The sequence below is a fragment of the Lactuca serriola genome, chromosome 1 (assembly GCF_051521515.1).
Source record: "Lactuca serriola cultivar US96UC23 chromosome 1, Lser_US96UC23_V15, whole genome shotgun sequence".
In the NCBI taxonomy this organism is placed as follows: domain Eukaryota; kingdom Viridiplantae; phylum Streptophyta; class Magnoliopsida; order Asterales; family Asteraceae; genus Lactuca; species Lactuca serriola.
In genome coordinates this window covers 10,848,479-10,870,052 of record NC_136408.1, presented here as the reverse complement: position 1 = coordinate 10,870,052, position 21,574 = coordinate 10,848,479, and the positions used below count along the sequence as shown (strand labels likewise).

Below are 21,574 nucleotides of genomic sequence, written 5' to 3'. Positions count from 1 at the left end.
GAGGGAGAGCTTTTCAGTTGACCGCGGAGGAGGTCCACGCAACGCCCGATGTCGTGGCTGGTATGTATTCTTTCATATATTTATTTTGATGTTGAGATATTATGCTTATATTATGTTGTGTGTAGGTACTTTTCTTGTGAATTCTGTACCTGCCTTGGTGTTATTTGACTCGGGTGCGAGTCGGTCTTTTGTATCTTTGGCCTTTAGTCAGCATATCAGTGTTAGTCGTGAGGCGTTGAGTCGGCCTCTGAGAGTGTCCATAGCTGATAAGAGGGTGATATATGCCACGGAGGTTCTCCGAGGGTGTGTAGTCGAGATTTTCGGTGTTGAGTTCCCAATTGATCTAGTTCCTATTGCGATGGGTGATGTCTGTGTCATTGTGGGCATGGACTGGTTATGTCGATTCGGTGCGATTATCGACTGCGAGCGACAGCTGGTGACCATACGAGACCTTAGTGGGGGAGTTCTTTCGGTGTACGGCGAGGGTACACGTTCAGGATCAGCGTTTTGTTCGGCCGCTAGGGCGAGGCTGTGTCTACAGCAGGGCTGTAAGGGTTTTGTGGCGTATGTGATGGATACGCGGGTGGATTCCGAGAGGCCGAGTTCAGTTGAGGAGGTTCTAGTGGTGTGTGAGTTCCCGGATGTATTTCCCGAGGAGTCACCGGGTGTGCCTCCTATGAGGCAAGTGAAGTTCAGTATCGATTTGGTTCCGGGGGCCGCGCCTATCGCTAAGGTGCCTTATCGTCTTGCACCTCCAGAGATGCAAGAGTTATCCTCGCAGCTTCAGGAGTTGCTGGGAAAGGGGTTTATTCAGCCGAGCAGCTCGCCGTGGGGAGCGCCTATCCTGTTTGTCAAAAAGAAGGATGGTTCACACCGGATGTGCATTGATTACCGGGAGTTGAACAAGCTGACGGTCAAGAACCGTTACCCGTTGCCGAGGATCGACGATTTGTTTGATCAGTTGCAGGGAGCATCTTGGTTCTCCAAGATCGACTTGAGGTCTGGATATCATCAGGTAAGGGTGCGAGATGAGGACGTCCAGAAGACAGCGTTCAGGACACGTTATGGGAATTATGAGTTTGTGGTGATGCTTTTCGGGCTCACCAATGCCCCGACAGTGTTCATGGATCTCATGAACCGAGTCTGTAGGCCGATGCTGGATCGGTCGGTGATTGTATTTATCGATGACATTCTGGTATATTCGAGATCTAGAGAGCAGCATGAGGAGCATTTGAGAGAGGTTCTCGGAGTTCTGAGATCGGAGAGGCTTTATGCCAAATTCTCCAAGTGTGATTTCTGGTTGCGGGAGGTCCAGTTCTTAGGACATCTCGTTAACCAGGAAGGGATATTGGTCGATCCGGCCAAGGTTGAGGCGGTGATGAGTTGGGAGGTGCCGAGGTCACCCTCCGAGATCAGGAGTTTCCTGGGGTTGGCAGGGTATTATCGGAGGTTTACCAAGGATTTCTCTAAGATCGCAGTGCCACTCACCAGATTGACCCAGAAGGGTGTTGCTTTTTCATGGGGTCCCGAGCAGCAGGCCTCCTTTGAGACACTTCGCCAAAGGTTGTGCGAAGCCCCGGTGTTAGCCCTCCCGGAAGGGATGGAGGACTTTGTGGTATACTGTGATGCATCGATTTTGGGGTTGGGAGCGGTGCTGATGCAGAGAGGGCATGTGATAGCATATGCATCGAGGCAGCTGAAGCCTCATGAGACGAGATATCCCACCCATGATCTAGAGTTGGGGGCGGTAGTGTTCGCCCTCAAGATTTGGCGTCACTACTTGTATGGGGTTCGGTGTACGATATACACGGACCACAAGAGCTTGAAGTATTTGATGGATCAGCCCAACCTAAATATGCGTCAGAGAAGGTGGTTGGATGTGGTCAAGGATTATGATTGTGAGATCCTGTACCACCCAGGCAAGGCTAATGTGGTAGCCGATGCATTGAGCCGCAGGGCGGAGAGCACCCCACTGCGGGATGTATGTTTGAGATTGACCGTGATAGCTCCAGTGTTGGACGCCATTCGTGGGGCGCAGGCCGAGGCTGTGTAACCTGAGATGCAGAAGAGGGAACGGGTTGTTGGTTTGGTTTCAGAGTTCATTACCGATGGTCGGGGGCTTATGACATTTCAAGGGCGTATCTGGGTACCGTTTGTGGGAGGAACGCGTACCATTTTGATGGAGGAGGCGCATCGGTCGAAATTTTCGATCCATCCGGGGGCCACTAAGATGTATTTGGATCTGAGAAAGGAGTATTGGTGGCCCTGTATGAAGAGGGATGTCGCGTGGTTTGTTGAGAGGTGCTTGACCTGCCGTAGGGTTAAGGCCGAGCACCAGAGGCCACATGGTAAGTTGCAGCCATTGGAGGTTCCCGAATGGAAGTGGGAACAGATCACTATGGATTTCATCACCAAATTGCCAAGGACTGCCAGAGGAGTTGCTGCAATTTGGGTGATTGTGGACAGATTGACGAAGAGCGCTCACTTCCTTGCTATCAGCGAGAGTTCTTCAGCGGAGAAATTGGCGGAGGTGTATGTGAGGGAAGTGGTATCTCGGCATGGGGTGCCGATCTCGATTGTTTCAGACCGTGATGTGCACTTCACTTCCAAATTCTGGAAGAAGTTTCATGAGGAGTTGGGTACTAGACTGCATTTTAGTACCGCATATCATCCCCAGACAGACGGTTAGAGTGAGCAGACGATTCAGACGCTCGAGGACATGCTCCGGGCATGTGTGTTGGATTTCGGGGGTAGCTGGGATGCATATTTGCCCTTGGCAGAGTTTTCCTACAACAACAGCCATCATTCGAGCATTGGTATGCCACCCTTTGAGCTGTTGTATGGGAGAAGGTGTCGGACCCCCATTTGTTGGGGAGAGGTTGGACAACGGGTAATGGGCAGTACAGAGATCGTGCTTCAGACGTCAGAGCAGATCCAGCAGGTCAGACAGAGGTTGTTGACCGCTCAGAGCCGACAGAAGAGTTACGCAGACAGGCGCCGGTCCGAGCTTGAGTTCCAGGTTGGCGACCTTGTACTCCTGAAGGTCTCTCCTTGGAAAGGAGTGATTCGATTAAGGAAGAGGGGCAAGTTGGGGCCCCGATATATTGGTCCTTTCCGTGTGATCGCGAGGGTAGGCCAGGTAGCCTATCGTTTGGATTTGCTAGCAGAGTTGGGGCAGATTCACGACACTTTTCATGTGTCGCAGCTGAGGAAGTGTATAGCCGACGAGTCGGCAGTGGTTCCATTAGAGGATATTCAGGTGGATGCGAGCCTGAATTATGCCGAGAGACCAGTGGCCATCAGAGATCGGAAAATCAAGGTTCTGAGGAACAAGGAGGTACCCCTGGTGTTGGTTCAGTGGCAGCATCGGAAGGGGTCAGAGATGACCTGGGAGCCGGAGCGTGAGATGCGTGAGCAGCATCCGGAGCTATTTGCAGAGTGAGACTTCGAGGGCGAAGTCTAGTTCTAGTGGGGGAGAATTGTAACAGCCCGGATTTCTAGGTATCTTTTATTCATATATTTTTGGTGTTTTGTGAGGGGACTCGGCGAGTTGGAGCTCAAACTCGTCGAGTAGGATCACGGTTCTGGACGCGGGTTCGCGCCTGGACTCGGCGAGTCCGTGCTGTTTAATGAAACCCTAAATTCCCAGTCCTAAGCCCTATTTAAAGGACCTTATGGCCCTTCATTGCGGCTACCTTGACCTTGAGAGCACCAAAACAGCTGAGAGTTCTTGTGAGTGAGATAAGAGGCCATTATTCACCAATTTTGTGTGTGTTTGCAAGAAAGGAAAGGGAAAGTCAAGCTAGAAGAGTTAGGGAGCTTGGATCTACTTCCATTTCGTCAGAGGAAGCTTCTTGAGGTATCATTCAGAGCTTATTCTCGTGTTTTTGTTGATATGGTGAAATCTAGGGTTTCTTCATGCCTTGTTTGCCTTGTATTTGGAGTGTGAGAGGTCCCATGGGGATATGGTACCTAGATCTGGACCTTAGTAGGTCCAAAGAGTCCCAAATGCCATGCTTTATGTCCTTCCTTTTGGGTTGGAGACATAGGTTGCCATTTTAGAGGTCATTTCTTCAAAAGAAGCCTTGTAGGCGTTGCATGGTAGCCAAGACTGTGACTTTACGTGATGAATGTGCTTAGGAGGGCCAGATCTATGAGTGGATGGAGCGGATCTGACCTCAGAAGCGAGATTGAGTTGATGCATGGCATGGACTCGCCGAGTCCGAAGAACAGACTCGACGAGTAGCATGAAGATTGTCCTTGACCACTCAGCGAGTGGTCTTGCCGAGTTAAGGGTTGACTCAGTGAGTCAGGGAGAGTTAGAGAGGGTTGACAGGTGGACTGAGTCGAGCTGGAACTCGCCGAGTTGTTCTTGAGACTTGGCGAGTTGAGTCATGGTGGCCCCGCGATTCATGCCAGGTGGGACTCGTCGAGTTGGGGGTGTACTCTACGTGTCAGGAGAGGATCCTAGAGAGTCAGTGAACACATATAGACTCGCCGAGTCGCCCTAGTGCACTCGCCGAGTCCGGTCAAAGTTGACCGTCTACTGTTGACCAGTGTTGACTTGATAGGGATAGTCAACCTTAGTGGTAAAAGTGTTAATTAGAGATATATGATGTTATAGGAGGATTATAGCTCGGAGGATCGAGCACGAGTGATTTCCAGGATTCGTGAGTTACCGAGATATACGAGATGAGTCTTCTCACTATACTTTACCTTGAGTAGGTAATCAGAGTTATGTGACAGAGTATTTGTATGCTATATGTATGTTATGTGTTGTATTGCATTATTTCTATGTGATTTATGCTGTGCATGTTTACAGAGTTGGAACCGGAAGGTTCCCAGAGATAGAACCAGTGGGTTCACAGAGTAGGGTCTATGGACCCACAGAGTTATAGCCTCGAGTGGCTAATATGTGTTATGTGTGGTATTTTGGGGAACTCACTAAGCTTTGTGCTTACAGTGTTAGTGTTTTTTGTTTCAGGTACTAGTGATGACCGTGGGAAGGCGCCGGCTTGATCTGTACACACGCATGAGATTTTTATGATATGTGATCTTGGGATTTTGTATGATATGGATTGGAGTTTTAAACTTGATGTTTTATGGAAATTAAATGAAAATATTTTTATATTATGCGAAAAATTATTTTGAAATTCACGGTGTTACACTTAATTATATACGACTCGTATACACGAGATTGTAATTGTGAAACCATGTATGAATTCTAATATGAACTTCAGGACGGAGAACTGCCTAAGCCTACGAGTAATCGCATTGTCATGTGAACAAACTTAGAACCCAGTACGACTTCTGTAAACGGATCGCCCTTCAGTCTAAACACCTACGGAGATACAAGAACAGTTCGGACAACTTAGCGAACAACACATAAATAGAATTATAAGACTAGGCTTCTCACCCTAGAGAACTCCGGTCTTATTCTTCCAGAGATCGATGGATTGCATCGTATGTTCCTCGGCTATCGAGGACTCCGTCCAGATTTTCCATTAGAAATTGTTGTCTCTGCCCCGCATAGATGAATTGGTTGAGCAAACGCAAGGAAAGAATTACTTTCAGAAATGGACCTGAGATCCGAATATCACCAGTTTGAGTGTTAGGAAAGGATGTCCGAGAGACTACCTTCCGAACTCAATGCGGACACTTAGAATCCGTAGTGATACCCCTCGGATAGGACCAATACGCCCGAAGCATTCATGAGTCTAATGAATAGGGTTCGTCTTTCTTACTTGGATCAGTTCGTCATTTCTCCATGTAATGACTTACTTATTTACCCTCGTAGTAAGAAGGAACCCGTGGAAACATTACCCTCGGAGATACTTCTCGCTAAGTTCTCTGAACACAAGTTTTGGAATTGAAGAGTCAAAATTTCCTAAGACACACTATTAGTGATGTGGGAAATTTTGAGTACTCTTTCAATTTGTCAAAACCGTTGAGAATTTGTCGACACCAGAGCCGCCGAAAGAAATTCGCCAAATTCTAGGTCTTACAGACCTACTATCATAGTTCATCCAGAACTCCTCGCAAATCACAGAAACCCCTACAACTTTGACCCAGCAAGGGGTGGCCTTTGACTGGGAATTTAAGCAAGAGAAAGAACCTTTGGAATTCCAAGTGAGAGACTGATGTGTGCAAACTCACTTAGTTTTAAACCTACTTTTAATTATAAAATAAACACACAAAGGCAGTGGACCTATCTATTGTGGTATAGTTAAATAAGTAGGGTATCGAACACAGGGAACGGTAAAATAAAACTAAAAACTAATTTTATCTAAATTAATTAATAAGTAGGGGGTTTTCTCTAGTTTTACAAGACTAGAAACTTACTAACTATTACTTAATCTAAAACTTAGGAAAACAAAGAATTAACTAGATTCAATAATGGGAAGGAACTTCTGTTTAGTTCAACTCAATTGATCCTATGGTTGATTTCAAGGTAATGGTGCAATGGATTAACTCTTTTGTTGGTTACTGATTCAAGTGATTAGATTCGCGTTCACTACACTAATCCTTAGCAAATAAACTAACTTAAACAGTGGCCAGTTGTCTAATTTAATTAAATTCACTAGATTAATTATTCGGGTTAATTTAGACTTGCAATAGTTAACTAACTTGGTCCTTTAATTAACTTCTTGTTGATGGTCATCATACAAGCTCACACATGAATTTACTCAATTTTCTTATTAATTCTAGTTTCATGTTCATTAATCCTAGACATATGGCAAAGTGGTCACATAGCATATGAGGTTGATAATCAATAGATGTTCATGCTATTCAATTACCTTCCTATTAACAGAAAATTAATTATCATTCATACACAAGGTTCTTTAGCAAGCTAAAATAACAAAAATCACCAACTTTAAGTTAATCCTACCAATAATCAAACCATAGTATCAATTTTGTATCCCCAAACAGAAGTTTAAGAGTTTTAGCTCATAATTAAAGTAAATAACAGCAAACAAACATATTCTAATTGTTTAACCATAATGAAAAACAAAAGATTAAGTAGAATGGTGAAATTTGCCTCAAATATCCTTTGGAATTGAATTCTAGCTTGTATCTTCGTCCTCTAGGGTTTTTCTGACTCTTCAATCGCGGCTAACCTCTTCTGAATCGTTCCAGAATTCCTCCCCACCGTTCTGAGAAGTTATCTTTATATATGCGAAACGACTCGTCGAGTCAGGTTCCGACTCATCGAGTCCATCTCTCAGTCCCTGTATGCGATAAGTCTCTAGGTCTCCGAGTCTTTATCTTCTCTAATATTCGTGTGGACTCGCCGAGTAGTCGACCCTACTCGCCGAGTAGGTGTTGTTTTTAGTGTTTTTCTTCTTTATTCCATTCTCGTGCTCTCAACCGCTTCTCCTGCTTCCGAGCTTCATTTTTTGACTGAAACATAATTAAAACACTTTTAAGTACCTTTTGTCCATGAAATGCAATAATTTAGCTAATAAATGAATAAAAATCTACACTTAATATGAACTAAATATGCACATATCAGAGACCAAATTCTTTAGGAAGTCTCACTCTGGGAATGGCTTAATACGCCTCGTATCGCGTGGAGAGCTAAATCCAAGATAGTCAGGACCTCCGAGATTCTTACCAGAATCGGTCCTGTATCTCACAGACTAGACCTACTCCGCGAACTCAGTAACGTACAGTCTACCCTTCGCATCTCGATCTTGAAACCGCATCTTCAACTTTTTGAATTTCTTGGAATTTTGATCTTTTGATCTTCACTTTATTTGCTCCAAAATTCTTCAAACTTTTCTTGCAATTCTCTCTCTTTTTTTACATGTACCTCACTTTTTTTCACTCATAACCTACATGCTTAAGCAAGGGCGCTCAACCTCAACCTTTATTGGCTAACGATAATAATTTTCCTGGATACATTTCAGGTTTAGGCTGCTAAACATATTGCATCCCTCAGGCTGAGCAAGGTCGTGTTTTTGTCCCATGATTTCACTGGAATAAGGAAACCACAAATGCACTAGAACGTGTATAGGCTCAACTAAACATTTTGGTTTTCATGCAATTATCAACACAATTCTAACATGGAATCCTAATTTGCTTTTACCAAAATTTTCTAAATTAAGTCCTAAGTAATATTTTTGGTATGCAACAATTTTTTTTAAAATTAGCCCTAAATTAAGATTCTAAATTTTCTAATATGTGACCAACCCCCTACCCCACACTTATTTTATGGAATGCCCTCATTGCATATTATGCAAAAAATAAAAATGCAAATATAGAGAGAATTGGAACAAACTACCCTGGGGTAGCAGTCGATAGGTTGATAACTCTCCTTTCAGTTCCATCTTCACTTGAATTTAGACATGGGAACAACTCATCCATGTCTTGGGCATCAAATCTCATGTGGTACACTCAGCAGCATCAAATCAGCAGTCCTCTTGGTATAAAAATGAGTGACTCGTCGAGTCATATATGCGACTCGTCGAGTAAAAGCGCGGACAGGTTCAAATACGTGAGAATACAAGGCGACTCGTCGAGTCAGTTTAGTGCACTCGACGAGTAGGCCGCTGGACGAAAAAAATGGTATTCTGCATTGGTTCCAGCTTCTAATAAATCTTCAAAATTTCTCATCACTTCTAGACTCACTCGCTCATGTCCCTTAGGACCGGACTCGACACTTTGACTCTAACGCTTCCCTTTCTTGACTCTCTCTTTCACTCTTTATAACTCTCTTGACTCTACAACTCTAAACCCTTCTATGCAAGCACTCCTAATCCAATTCTGAAAATCATCAAGGCAATCAAACATCAAGCAATAAAAGTAAAAGTCTTAAAAAATTCCAAACCACACCAAATAAAAACAAACAAAAAATAAAAATTGTTCAATAAAAACATAAAGAACGAATCCTCCTCCTCATCGTCATGATCATGCGCAGCTCCACTTCCACTAGCACCACTCTTTCTTGCATTGATCACCTCATCCTAAGACGGAATATATGGAAAGTTACCACCATCGATATGCAAAATATTGAAGTGATCAAAAAGTCGAATGTGGGATTGATTGCTAAAGTTGATACCCCGCGCCATTTGATCCTGCAACCGCCTCATCTCAACATTGTACCAATCCATTGGTACTTCATCATTGTCTACCGGAATCACCGGCGGTTCCTCCTCTACATCTCGCTCTCGCCTCGATTGGACCCTCCTTCCCAGCGCCTCGGGACCAACAACAGGATCATCATGCGGGATAGCATAATGACCACCACCATAGTCCTCAATAATCCTAGCCCTCCTAAAAAGAATGGGATTGAATGGAGGGGTAGGAATCATCGTCATCAAATTCCACGCGCCGTGGGTCATCAACCCAAACGAGTTGGCGAGCCGTGTGACAAACATACCACCATTAATCTTCGATGTCTTGCGATCCTTGACCGCACCTTCCGCCAAATATGAAGCCAAACACCAAGGAATATTGCAAAAAGTGTCTGGTGTGATAATACTCCATAAGTAAAAGACATCAAGGTTAGAAACCTTGTCATCATCCTTTCGTTGGTTGATGGTGGTGGAGATAAGGCGATGAATGAGACGGTGCGTAGGCGACCGAATGCTCCCCTACTGGGCTGACTTCGGAATGTACACTTTGTTAGCAATCGTGTTCCATCAACCCGTGCTCGTCACATCATCGGGGAACACTTTGTGAGAGCGTTCCATAAAGGCGCGGAAAATAGCAGTCGAGACCACTGGCCGGTCATAAATACCCATCCGACAAGCAAGATCAACAACGGAGCACTGATGAAACTCGCCCCCAAGGCAGAAACTGACACTCCTCGGGTGATAGCAGTCATCTCCTCCACGAAAGGATATCATGGAGAAAAATCCAGGCAAAGCTCCCGGTACACCGGTTCTTGAATACGAAAGACCCGGCTCCACCCATCGCAAACCATCGTCTCCCCCTCGTAAGTAAACTCCTTTAAAAGATAAGGAGTCAACTCCTCTTCATAATGCACACTTTGCAACCAACCCCAATCAATTCTGTTGGGCACATAAATTTCTTTCTTTCTGACTTCAGCTAATTTCTTCTTCCATCTCGTCATGGTTGAAGCTGATTCGATTTGAGGGAAATTCAACCAAGGAAAATCTCCTTGGCGTCCACTGGAACCTTGACTTCTGTGAAACATTTTCCCTGTAACACAAAGAACACAAAACCCAGAAAACACAGAAAATCATTAAAATAAGTCACACCTGGGTACCCGACTGGACTCGTCGAGTCGCAAGAACTGTGCGAGTCAGTCAGCGAGTCTGTCAAAATTCAACCACTAAATCTCAAAATTACTTCAAGGGTTTTGTCCAGGGACATGTCTATAATGTATTAGGGCAAGAATAATCATCCAAAACAACATTATTAATGAAAAAGCAAAACCCTAAAACTTCACTATAACTCAAAATCGGGTATTCTATGAAATTACTACCATAGATCATCTAAAAATCATTGCTTTTAACAGAAATTAGGAAGAAATTCAGTACCTTTTGTGATGGAAATTGAAAAACTTGAAGAAATCTTGAAAAAGATGATGAATGCTTGAGAGAAAGAGTAAGAAGGGAGGCGCACGACGAGTGAAGGGCAAAAAATGATTTCATTAGGGTTAAAACCCTAGTTATCGGTTGTAAAAGTAATTTCAATTTTTTTTCTGTAAATAAAACCGACTCGTCGAGGCAGGGTCAGACTCGGCGAGTCTGGTCGCGATTTTTAAAACTATCTGGAATATGAATCGACTCGTCGAGTCATGGTCAGACTCGGCGAGTCTCTTGCAAACAATTCAAAAATTATGAAATTTTGCCATCTATTTAGAAAAGAAAATTTATTCCACCCCACACTTAGTCCATACGCACTCTCAAGCAGACATGTCCGACGAATTGGAAGATTAGAATTCTAAAAACGAAAAAAAAATTCAAACAAAACTAAACAGATAAAAGAAAGCAAACTCTAGATAACGGGTTGCCTCCCGCCAAGCGCTTCTTTTTAAGGAGTCGTTAGCTGGACTCCTTCCCATCTACGTCTCGTCATCTTCCAGCATCGGGAATGCACGCCTAATTTTTTGTGGTTTGTACTTTGTCTTGTAAGCGTGAATCTTCTTTTTGTAAGCCCGTTTTAATTCCTCTCTCTTCTTTTTTACAGCATCATCCTCAGCTGCTTGGGCTTCCCTTCTCCTTTTTTTCTTCTTCACCCCATTCTTTTTCACCTTCTCTTGCACCTCCTTTTCCTCAAACTTAATCACTTCATATTTTGTGAAAATCCGTGCTCTAGGTTTGGTAATGAAAGGTTGATCAGCATCAACTCTCCTATCCATTGCCTTCTCCTCTTTTTCTGTGCTTACCTCATCTTCAAGCGGAATTGCATCAAGACATGCTATATGGACGTGTTGAACTTCCATGTCCATTTCTCCTTCTGCTGTTTGTTCTTCTAAAGAATGAGGAAAATATCCAAGTCCAGCATATGCAGAGAACTATCAACAAGCAGATCTAAGTCGTCCAAGTTGCTGGTAATTTCGACTGGACTCGTCGAGTCCAGGAAAGTGACTCGGCGAGTCGGATCGTATTTCACCATTTCCACTGTGTTTTTCGAGTCGGCTCCTTCCAGTAGCTTTTCTATCTCCTCCAAGTTCTTGTTAACATCTCCATCCTCTCCAGAAGGTAGCAAAAACTTGCTTGGATCTTCTTCTTGCAAAAGTGCAAGTTCTTTTTGTAGTATCTCATCATCCATATCGATAAATGAGATCTCTTCTTTTCCTTCTTCTTCTTGCTTGGCTTCTGGTACAGCTCTAAATATTGCTGACTCGTCTCCTACTCTTAATGTTAGTGTAGACTCACATACATCAATTAAAGCACATGCGGTGTTTAAAAATGATCTCCCCAAAATAATCGGAATTTCGGGGTCTTCTTCCATATCAAGCACCATAAAGTCTACTGGAAATATGAACTTGTCGACTTTAATAAGAGGGATCCACAAACGCCTCGTGGATGAATTGTTGTCTTGTCTGCCAAATGGATCTTCATGTTTACCGGCCTTAGCTCAGTAAATTCAGCTTCTTAAAGAAAGAGAAAGGCATCAGATTGATGCTTGCACCCGAGTCGGTCAACGCTTGAGTGACAAATGCGTTTCCAAATTGGCACGGAATTATGATACTCCCCGGATCGCCCTTCTTTTCAGGTAACTCACTCAATATTATCTCCGCGACTTCAGCTAAATCTTTCCTAGCAGCAAAGAGACCTTTTAGTAAGTTGAAGTACTTGGGTGTTTTAAGCATCGTTTCTACAAATGGCACATTGACTTGTAGGGATTTAACATGCTTCATAAAGGCTCTATAAGATTCAACTTTTTCAACAGGCATGGCTTTGATTGGGAATGGCAAAGGGGGATTATATGGCTTTAAGGGAATGACAGTTTTGTCATTTACGCATGGACTCGTTGAGTCCATTAGAGGGACTCGGCGAGTCCGGTCGGGCTTAGCTGGAGCCGACTCTTCTGCCTTTTCTGTCTTCCTATTGGAGATCCTTTGTGCATGTGTGAAAATTTCTTCATTGCTGGAAGTCATTGCACTCACATTCTCCATTCTCGGATTGTTTTCGGTGTTACTTGGAAGTTGACCCGGTCTTCTTTTGTTCACTTGATGTGCAAGTTGTCCCAGCTGTTTCTCAATGTTGAAAATGGATGCCTGCTGATTCCTTAGCATATTTTTGGTCTCGTGTATTGCAGCATCGTGATCATCGTGTCTCTTTTCGGACGCGGCTATGAATCTAGTGAACAATTCTTCTAAATCGGCTTTCTTTTCCATTACCGGTTCTTCCTTTTGATAAAATCCCCTCTCCTTCTGCTTGTATTTCTCCTCCTTAGCCTTCTTGTATTCTTCATATGGGAGCCATTCCTTCTTCGGTTTTCGCCAATTCTCGTTGTATCTATCGCCACTTGAGTAGAACACTAGAGCCTTCTTGTTTCCATTTTCATCCAAATCACAATCCTTTGTGAGATGAGGCCCTCTACAATTCTCACATCCAACCCGAATAGCATGGATTGTTTGATCCATTTTTGTCATCCTTCTATCTAGACTATCGAGCTTGGCTATCACCGCTGCCATGCTATCATTTGTCGAGTTCACTACCCCCCCCCCGACTTACTTCATTTCTTGGATTGTGGTATTCTCTAGAATGCTTAGAGAATTCTTCAATTAACTCCTTGATTACCGGGGGCGCCTTCTTCGTGAGCGGGCCTTGTGAATTGAGCAATTGCCTTGTGGTGACATTGACTCCATCATAGAAAATGGAGACCTTTTGTTGGCTATTGAGGTCATGGTGTGGACAATTTCTAAGCAAGCTCTTGTATCTTTCCCAAGCTTCATAAAGAGATTCTTCGGGTTGTTGCTCGAAGTTGGCAATGGCTTTCTTTAGCTTAGCTTGGCTATCTTGGAGGGCGGGCAAAAGTGGTCTATGAACTCTTATTTCATCTTTGCCCATGTGGTGACCGATCCGGGAGGAAGTGACTTTAGCCAATCCTTTGCAGCACCTTTGAACGTGACTGGAAGCATGCGAAGAAGCTGGATCTCGCGTGGAACATTCGGTACATTGAAGTAGTCAGCCACATCATTCACTTCGTCCAAGTGCTTGTAGGCGTCTTCGTGATCCTTCCCATAAAAAGGAATCTCCTTGAGTTGAGCAAGAATATGGCCTTTTAGTTCGAAAGTAGCGGTTGCGGGAATTGCGGGCTGCACAAGTCCCGGGTCGGTGTCATCGCGCATTCTCTTCTTCCATTCCCCCATGGGGACTTCATCGATATTAGCCATAGTGATAGCTAAATCGTCTTCAAACTCGGATTCGTGCTCGTATGTGGGTTCTTCTTCTTCCTCGGTCTCGTACTCGGTGTCTTCTTGAATTGGGTCTCCGATTGTCAAAGAGGCACTGGATGCTTCTGATTTGCTGCTCCTCTTCTTGCTGAAAACGGACTTGAGGTTTTTGAGTGGCGAGTTCTTTGAAGAAGCGGATTCTCCAACGGTTTTGCCTTTGCTCCTCCTTAGTGCGGATTCCGGGTCTTCAAGAGGAGGGACCAGAGGTGTATCAGATCCTCGGGTCATGAAACAACTGTAAACAAAACAGAAAACGCGTAAAAAGAACAAAAATAAAATAAAAAATTCAAACTGTAACAACGATGTACTCGCCGAGTCAGCACGAATGCACTAGGCGAGTTCAAGGCAAAACACAGAGGCTAATAACACTTGATAAAGGTGTTTAGCATGTCCTAGGGTGTCTTGACTAGTTTATTAGTTGTTTATAGACTAATTTGTTACATATATGTGATATTATATGTTAACTAGGATCATAGAGTGTGTTCAAGACTTCACTTGACACTTAGCAGTCCTACCTCTTCAGTTCATCCGTATCACCCACAACAGGTGAGTTCATACCCCTTAATCAATGTTTAAAATGTTTTTAAATGCTTTATGGGGGGATACAAGTAGAATCATGCTACTTATTATATCAATCACATGTGATTAATAAGCAGCATTCAAATGATTTACTATTCATTAGCCATTTTACCAAACAGTTTCCTTCAAATGATTTTCATAAATACTTTATATGTTTAAAACTCCTTATTAAACTGTACATTTTACTCTGTATGTTTCATTTCAAACTCATTTACAATTGTGTTTCAAACAAATGTTTCTTTATACTTAAACTATTTTATCAAACCCATGCTTTCAAACCGTTTTATAGATTGACATCAAGTCGATCTTTTCTTAGATAATAATTATTTTCAAAGTTTTTACAAAACTTATTTTATGCTTTTATATTATCAATTGCATGCCTCTATATGTATAGTTATATAAGAAATGTTTAAAAGACTTAGGAAGGCTATCCACCCTATTTCCTTTTCGCGCTTGAGATGTGGTCTGGTGGGACATCGGATATCCGTCCGAAGGTTGTTTAAATTTTAGTTATATATCATATGTACATATATAATCATAAAGGTCCTTCCAGTTTATCCAATGCCCTTGGGTAGCAAGGGTATACTTCCATGTTCATACGTACCGGTTATATTACTAGTAAGCTACCATATGGGTAGTTTAGGAAGATACTAGAACTATTACTAGAACGCGATATCATACAATGAGGCAGTTCATTCATGAGATAATTCTTGCTAGATAGAGAGAACATACATTACAGCTAGTACACACAGTACATTAATATACATGCTAGATAGAGAGAGAACACACATTACAGCTAGCACGCGTAGAACATCACAGTACATTACTATACATGCTAGATAGAGAGAGAACACACATTACAGCTAGCACACATAAAACATCACAGTACATTACTATACTATTACATAGATATGTTTACATGATTACGCTTACATGAGTACGGTTACATATATACGTTTACATGAGTACGCTTACATATACGATAATAGGACATACGTCACTAGGTGCTATAGCACAGAGCAAGTTCAGGATCTAACTATACCGATGAATCGCAACGCATTGTGATAGTTATATCGGGTATACATGATCATAGTAATGTGGATGTTCACGGCATGCAAATATGCATGGGCGTGTAAAGGTCCCAAAATCCCTTTGACAGGGGAGCGTCCAGCCTGGGATCTAGCCATCACATTATGCCTTATCCCTCAAATAAGGCAATAGGAGTACAGAAGTAGTCACTTATCACAAATACTACAATACTTATAAGAATTACCCTAGACTTAAGGTAATTAGTACGGTTGTAGTTCGACACTACACCATAGTACTATTTCATTTTCCCATTACATTCACTTCGTGAACATTCACACAACGCACGGTAATGTAGAAACTATATTTTTGGTTAATGATAGTCAGATTTGGGAAAATACACACTCTTACAAGAGCCACACACACAGAAACTAGATGCCTTGGTAGAAGGATACGATTAGTAGGAAACATAGGGCTTCCTAGGATCATACAAAACATTTTCATTACTTACAGTTCATATACATTTTCAATACTTACAGTTCATATACATACAAATTAAGATACTAAAATACTTATGATCTCACCAGCTTTAAAGCTGATACTCTCTTTCAAAATAACTTGTATCCTCAGGTCAACCATAGACATGTACTGATGCAAGGTTCAGGGAAGATGGTGCTCGTTCAAGACGTATCATTCATTTTGATTTATTCTTTAGTGTCTATTATAATTTGACAGAACACACTTGTATTAAAATTATATTATTAATGCAATGGATGATGTTGTTGCTTGTTTACTACTTTTCATTGTTGTGATACTGTACATGACGTCCTCCGCCCCAGAACGTTTCCGTCGTGCTTGGTTTTGGGGTGTGACAATGTATGTATCACAACCGAAGCGTACGAGAAAGAAGGAGAAACAGAGAAAGTTTACAAACTGTCGAAGGCACTTTATGGGTCAAAGCCTGCGCCAAGGGCATGGAATGCATACTTAGACAAGTATTTGAAAAGTTTGGGTTTCAAAAGGTGTCTACAAGAATACTCAGTTTACACAAGAAAAACAGGTGAAAAGAATTTGATTGTTGGGGTATATGTGGATGATTTAATAGTAATAGGGAGTTTCCAAGAGGATGTTGTAACGCCCGTATATCAGGGCTAGTTAATTTTGAGACGATAAGCGTCAAAAACGACTTTTTGATAGAATATTATTTAGAATGAATAATCTTAACTAATTTTTAGTATATGTCACAAGGTTTTCGTGCATATAAAGAACGCCGAAATCCGAGTTATAACGAAGAAGTTATGACCTATCGAAGTTTCGCGACAGAACCGACACGACACAACGCGACGTAAATAGTGAAATTACGTTAGAGTGATATTTAGCCCTAGGGATCTAAACGAAAGTCATAGAGTTCGTTAAACCGAGAGCGTGCATAAAAAGAATTCCCAAATCTGACTTCGTATGAGGAAGTTATGATTTTTATAAGTTTCAGCTTAGCAGTATGCAGCCCGAAATTCGAATTCGAGATCGAGTGATTGTTGGTTGAAACAATCTAAACGAGAATTGAAGATCTTGTCGATAGTAGTTCAATGGTAAGAAGACAGACGAAAACGGACGTCGGATGAAGAAGTTATGAATTTATAACGGAGTTTTCCTATCCCGGCCTACTTAAAATATAATAATAAAAATAATATCAAAATTAGCCGACGGAGTCTAAATGAAAGTTGTAGATCTTAGTCTCGCCTATGCGTGGATATAAAGAACGTCAAAAATGGAGCTCGTATGAGAAAGTTACGCAAGTTTGAAGTCTGCTTAATCGAGTACGTCCAGCGTAATTTTGGAGTACGCCCAGCGTACTCGGAACCGCCTCAGCTACGCATGCAATGACGTCACTCGAGCACATACGCATGCAATGACGTCGCGTACTCTGAACGTAAGGATTAGTACGCCCAGCGTACCAAGATTTACGCCCAGCGTAATCCCAGATTCAACACCCTATAAATAGAGTGTGAGGCTGCCGTATTTCTTTGCTCATTTTCTCTTCTCTCTCTCCCGTTTTGCCTCGATTTTCGTGCAAGAAATATCCCAAAGCCCCGGTATCATTCTCGATCCCCGAAGCAAGTCCCAAAGCCCCGAAGATCCCGAGAAGTACAATTCCCGAGCAGAAGCTCTGCCCGCGGGAAGCCAATTTTTGTGAAGATCTTCAAGATCTACCAAAGAATAGTACTTCTACAAGTCGTAGTGCTGACCGATCATCTTCTGATCAAGTGAGTGTGTAGTTACTTTCTTCTAACACATAAATACGAAGTATTTTCTATGAAATACGTGCTATGTGTATATATATTATTTGTCTATTTGAGATGGGCATGGAATTGAAGTTTTATGCAGGTGTTAAATGATTTAAACTATGTAAGTATTTATATCTACGAAAATGTTGGGTAGAACATGGGTAGATGGGATAGTTGGTGACTATGGAGTTAGCGCCTATTGTATAAACCTTGGCGACGATGTGACTTCGTGCCTATTTGATGAACCTTGGCGACTATGGAGTTAGCGCACGTTGAGTAAACTTTGGCGACTATGGAGTTAGTGCTTGTTGAGTAAACCTTGGCGACTATGGAGTTAGCGCTTGTTAAGTGAACCTTGGTGACTATGGAGTTAGCACCTGATAGTTATGGATTTAGTACCTGCTAGATAAATTTTGGCAGTAATGGACTTCGTGCCAATTCATTAGGTAAATCCTTAGGAACGAATGAATGAAGGATAGTTGGTTCTTAGGGTAAAACCTTAAGAAATAAAGAAGATAATGGGGATGGGTAATTGGGTTGGTTGTTTTCTGATTAAATATAATAATTATACTATTGTGGGTTGAAAACTCTATATGCTCACCAGGCTCCCAAGCCTGAACCACTCAGTTTTCTTTGTATCACAGGTATCAATACGAAGTCATATTTCACTGAGGGATTAAAGGAGATGTAAATCATTAGTGTAAATAAATGTAAGTTCTGTTTATGCTTATGTGTCTGTATCGGAACATGACATCCCGAGATTTTGTTATATAATGAAAAATACTTTTCTTTAGGAAATGCTTTGATAAATTTTTATCATATTTTTGTTTTGGGAACAAATTCCGCAACATTTTTCTTTAAATGATTACTCTGATTTTAAAAACAAAGCATAAACAAATCGGTCTTTTCTAGCCGTGAAATTGGGGATGTCACAAATGTTGATGGGTTCAAAAAGGAGATGAATGCAAAATTTGAGATGAGTGACCTTGGGTTATTGTCTTATTCTTTGGGAATTGAAGTGAGACAAGATGAAACAAGTATCACTTTAAAGCAAGAGTCATATGCTAAGAACATGTTGGCCAAGACTCGAATGCTAGACTGCAATCCCACCAATAGCCCGATGGAATACAGACTGAAGCTAAGAAAAGATGAAGAAGGAGAATTGGTAAATCCCACTAAATACAGGAGCATAGTAGGAGGCCTCAAGTATCTAACACACACTCGACCGGATATAAGCTTTGCAGTTGGTGTAGTCAGTAGATTCATGGGGAAACCAACCTTGAAACACCTCCAAGCAGTGAAGGGGATACTAAGGTATGTAAAGGGCACTTTAGATTATGGCATAGTTTATACTAAAGGAGAAAGAAAAATCACTATCACTGGATGTTCTAATAGTGATATGGGAAATGATGAGATTGATAGAAGAAGCACTGGGGGAATGGTCTTTTATGTGAATGGTAATCTGGTTACTTGGGCATCACAGAAACAACGAGTTGTGGCTTTATCTTCATGTGAGGCAGAATTCATAGCAGCCACAATGGCTGTATGTCAAGGCATTTGGTTGCGTCGCCTCCTCACTACCTTAACTCGTCAAGACATACCACCTGCAGTCTTGTATGTTGATAACCAGTAAGCCCTTGACCTCATGAAGAACCCGGTGTTACATGGACGAAGTAAGCACATCGACATAAGGTTTCAGTTCATTAGAGAATGTGTTGAAAATGGTGAGATAATCATGAAGCATGTATGCAGCAAGAACCAAAAGGCAGACATCCTCACCAAAGCAATGACAAAAGTGAAACATGAGGAGATGCACAGCTTGATTGGAGTGAGAGTGAAGCAAACTCTGAATTAAGGGGGAAAGTGTTAAAGTAATTCAGAGTACTAGATGTCATATTTTGGCTTATTCATGTTTTTATTTAATTCCTTAACTATTAGTAGATAAGAATAAGTCAAGGTCATGTGGGTTAGTCCCTGGGTCTCTAGCTAGCTGTTGCTATTTTTATGCAAAGTTTTTTTGTTTAAATAGTCAGGTATGTACGAGGTGTTTGTATCCTCTTTTCTCTTCCGGTTTATGAATAAGAAATTTGCAGCTTTCTGCCCCTGTCCTATGATTTACTTTCTTGTCCCATTTCTCTTTTAACTCTGCCCACTGTGATATTCAACTATTGTCCCCTGTTATGTTACTTTCTGCATAAAGACACAAATACCCCTGTAAAAGGCCAACATATTTTGTGACACCTTTTAGATAATAAGGAGATATTGTTGGCCGCAGTTTTAATAATTTTTTGACTTGTTTATATAGTATTTTTTTTATCCCCATCAGAAATTGAATGTTTTTAATAAAAATAAAATGAATAATTGTTATATTAACAAAGAATTAAAACTGTATTTATTTTCAGTAATATTACAATGAATTTATGTTTCAGCTCAACCTAGAAAAATATAAGTTTTATATTGATGTAAAGTCGGTAGCCTTTTTTAAATGACAAAACTAATTTTTCTTTAAAATCATATTATATTTTATTTAATAGATATTATACAATATTTTTCCTAAGATACATTTTTTAGTGCGATTTCAATCAATTACAAAAGTCTTTTTATATTGATGAATATTAATTTATCGGTTAATTAACTTATCCATAAAATAATAAAAATGATTTCAAACATTATTAGTTTTTAGAGGTTTTATTGTATGTATTTTCTTCGTCCAAAAATATTATAATATTTTCTATATGAGTTTTCATATAAAATTTAATATTCTTTTTCTTGCATAAGTTTTTAATCCAAAATTTATTACTATTTCGATTATTGATTCATTTAACATGATTCACTACAAGAAAAAGGATTAATTAGCGGCAACAAAAATTGACGTTAAAACTAAGCTCCGTTGCCGGTAAAGGCAATAGCGACGACTTGTAGCCACTATTGCCCCGTCACTATTGCCTAAAAAATTATCGCTAAAGATATTTGTCATTGTTAATACCTAGTGTCGTCGATAATAACAATTGTCATCGGTAATTGTGTCATCGGTAATGTTCATTTTTATTTTTATTTTTAAAATCAACCATTTTTGGGTGCAAAAAAACCGATACGTAAGGACATTAAATGCAGAAAACACAAAAACATAAAATGCATAAAAACAATTTCATAACGAAATCCAATAAATACCAATAGTGTTATAATCCATACATGTACCAAAATAAATACCAAAAGTGTTATAATCCATACATATGTCATAACAAGTCTACCAAAACACAAACTAATCTGACGAATCATCATCTTCATTCTCCTCGTTTCCTCCGGACCCACCTGCTGGTTTATTCGCCGCAAACCATGCTAGAAGTTCCGCGGTCGGATCATTGAGCATTGATCGAAGATGATCCAACTACATAATAAATAACAACATGTAAACTTATAAGTCAAACATCATAAACCAAACTAAAAAATTAACAATTACCAAAATATAAGCAAACTACAAATTACCAACATAACCCAATTACAAATTACCAAACTAACTAACTAGAAAACTATCAAATTACCATTTACCAAACTAACAAACTATATAGGCAAACTACAAATTACCAACATGAACCATTTACCAATTATCAAACTAACAAACTAGCAAACTATCAAATTACCATTTACCAAAGTAACAAATTATATAAGCAAATTTTAAATTATCATTTACCAAATTAACAAACTATATAAGCAAATTACAAATTACAAACATGAACCAATTACCAATTACCAAACTAACAAACTAGAACACTATAAAATTACCATTTACAAAACTAACAAACTT

At 40.9% G+C, this 21,574-nt stretch overlaps 1 non-coding gene and 1 pseudogene across 1 annotated transcript; both read left to right on the top strand.

Moving 5' to 3' along the window:
• Positions 1 to 13,323: 13,323 nt before the first annotated feature.
• LOC145080830 (small nucleolar RNA R71) lies at positions 13,324 to 13,430 on the top strand. The gene has a single exon (XR_013695412.1). It is a non-coding gene; the product is annotated as a small nucleolar RNA R71 (small nucleolar RNA).
• Positions 13,431 to 18,727: 5,297 nt separating this feature from the next.
• LOC145051509 (secreted RxLR effector protein 161 pseudogene) lies at positions 18,728 to 19,402 on the top strand (annotated as a pseudogene).
• Positions 19,403 to 21,574: the final 2,172 nt, after the last annotated feature.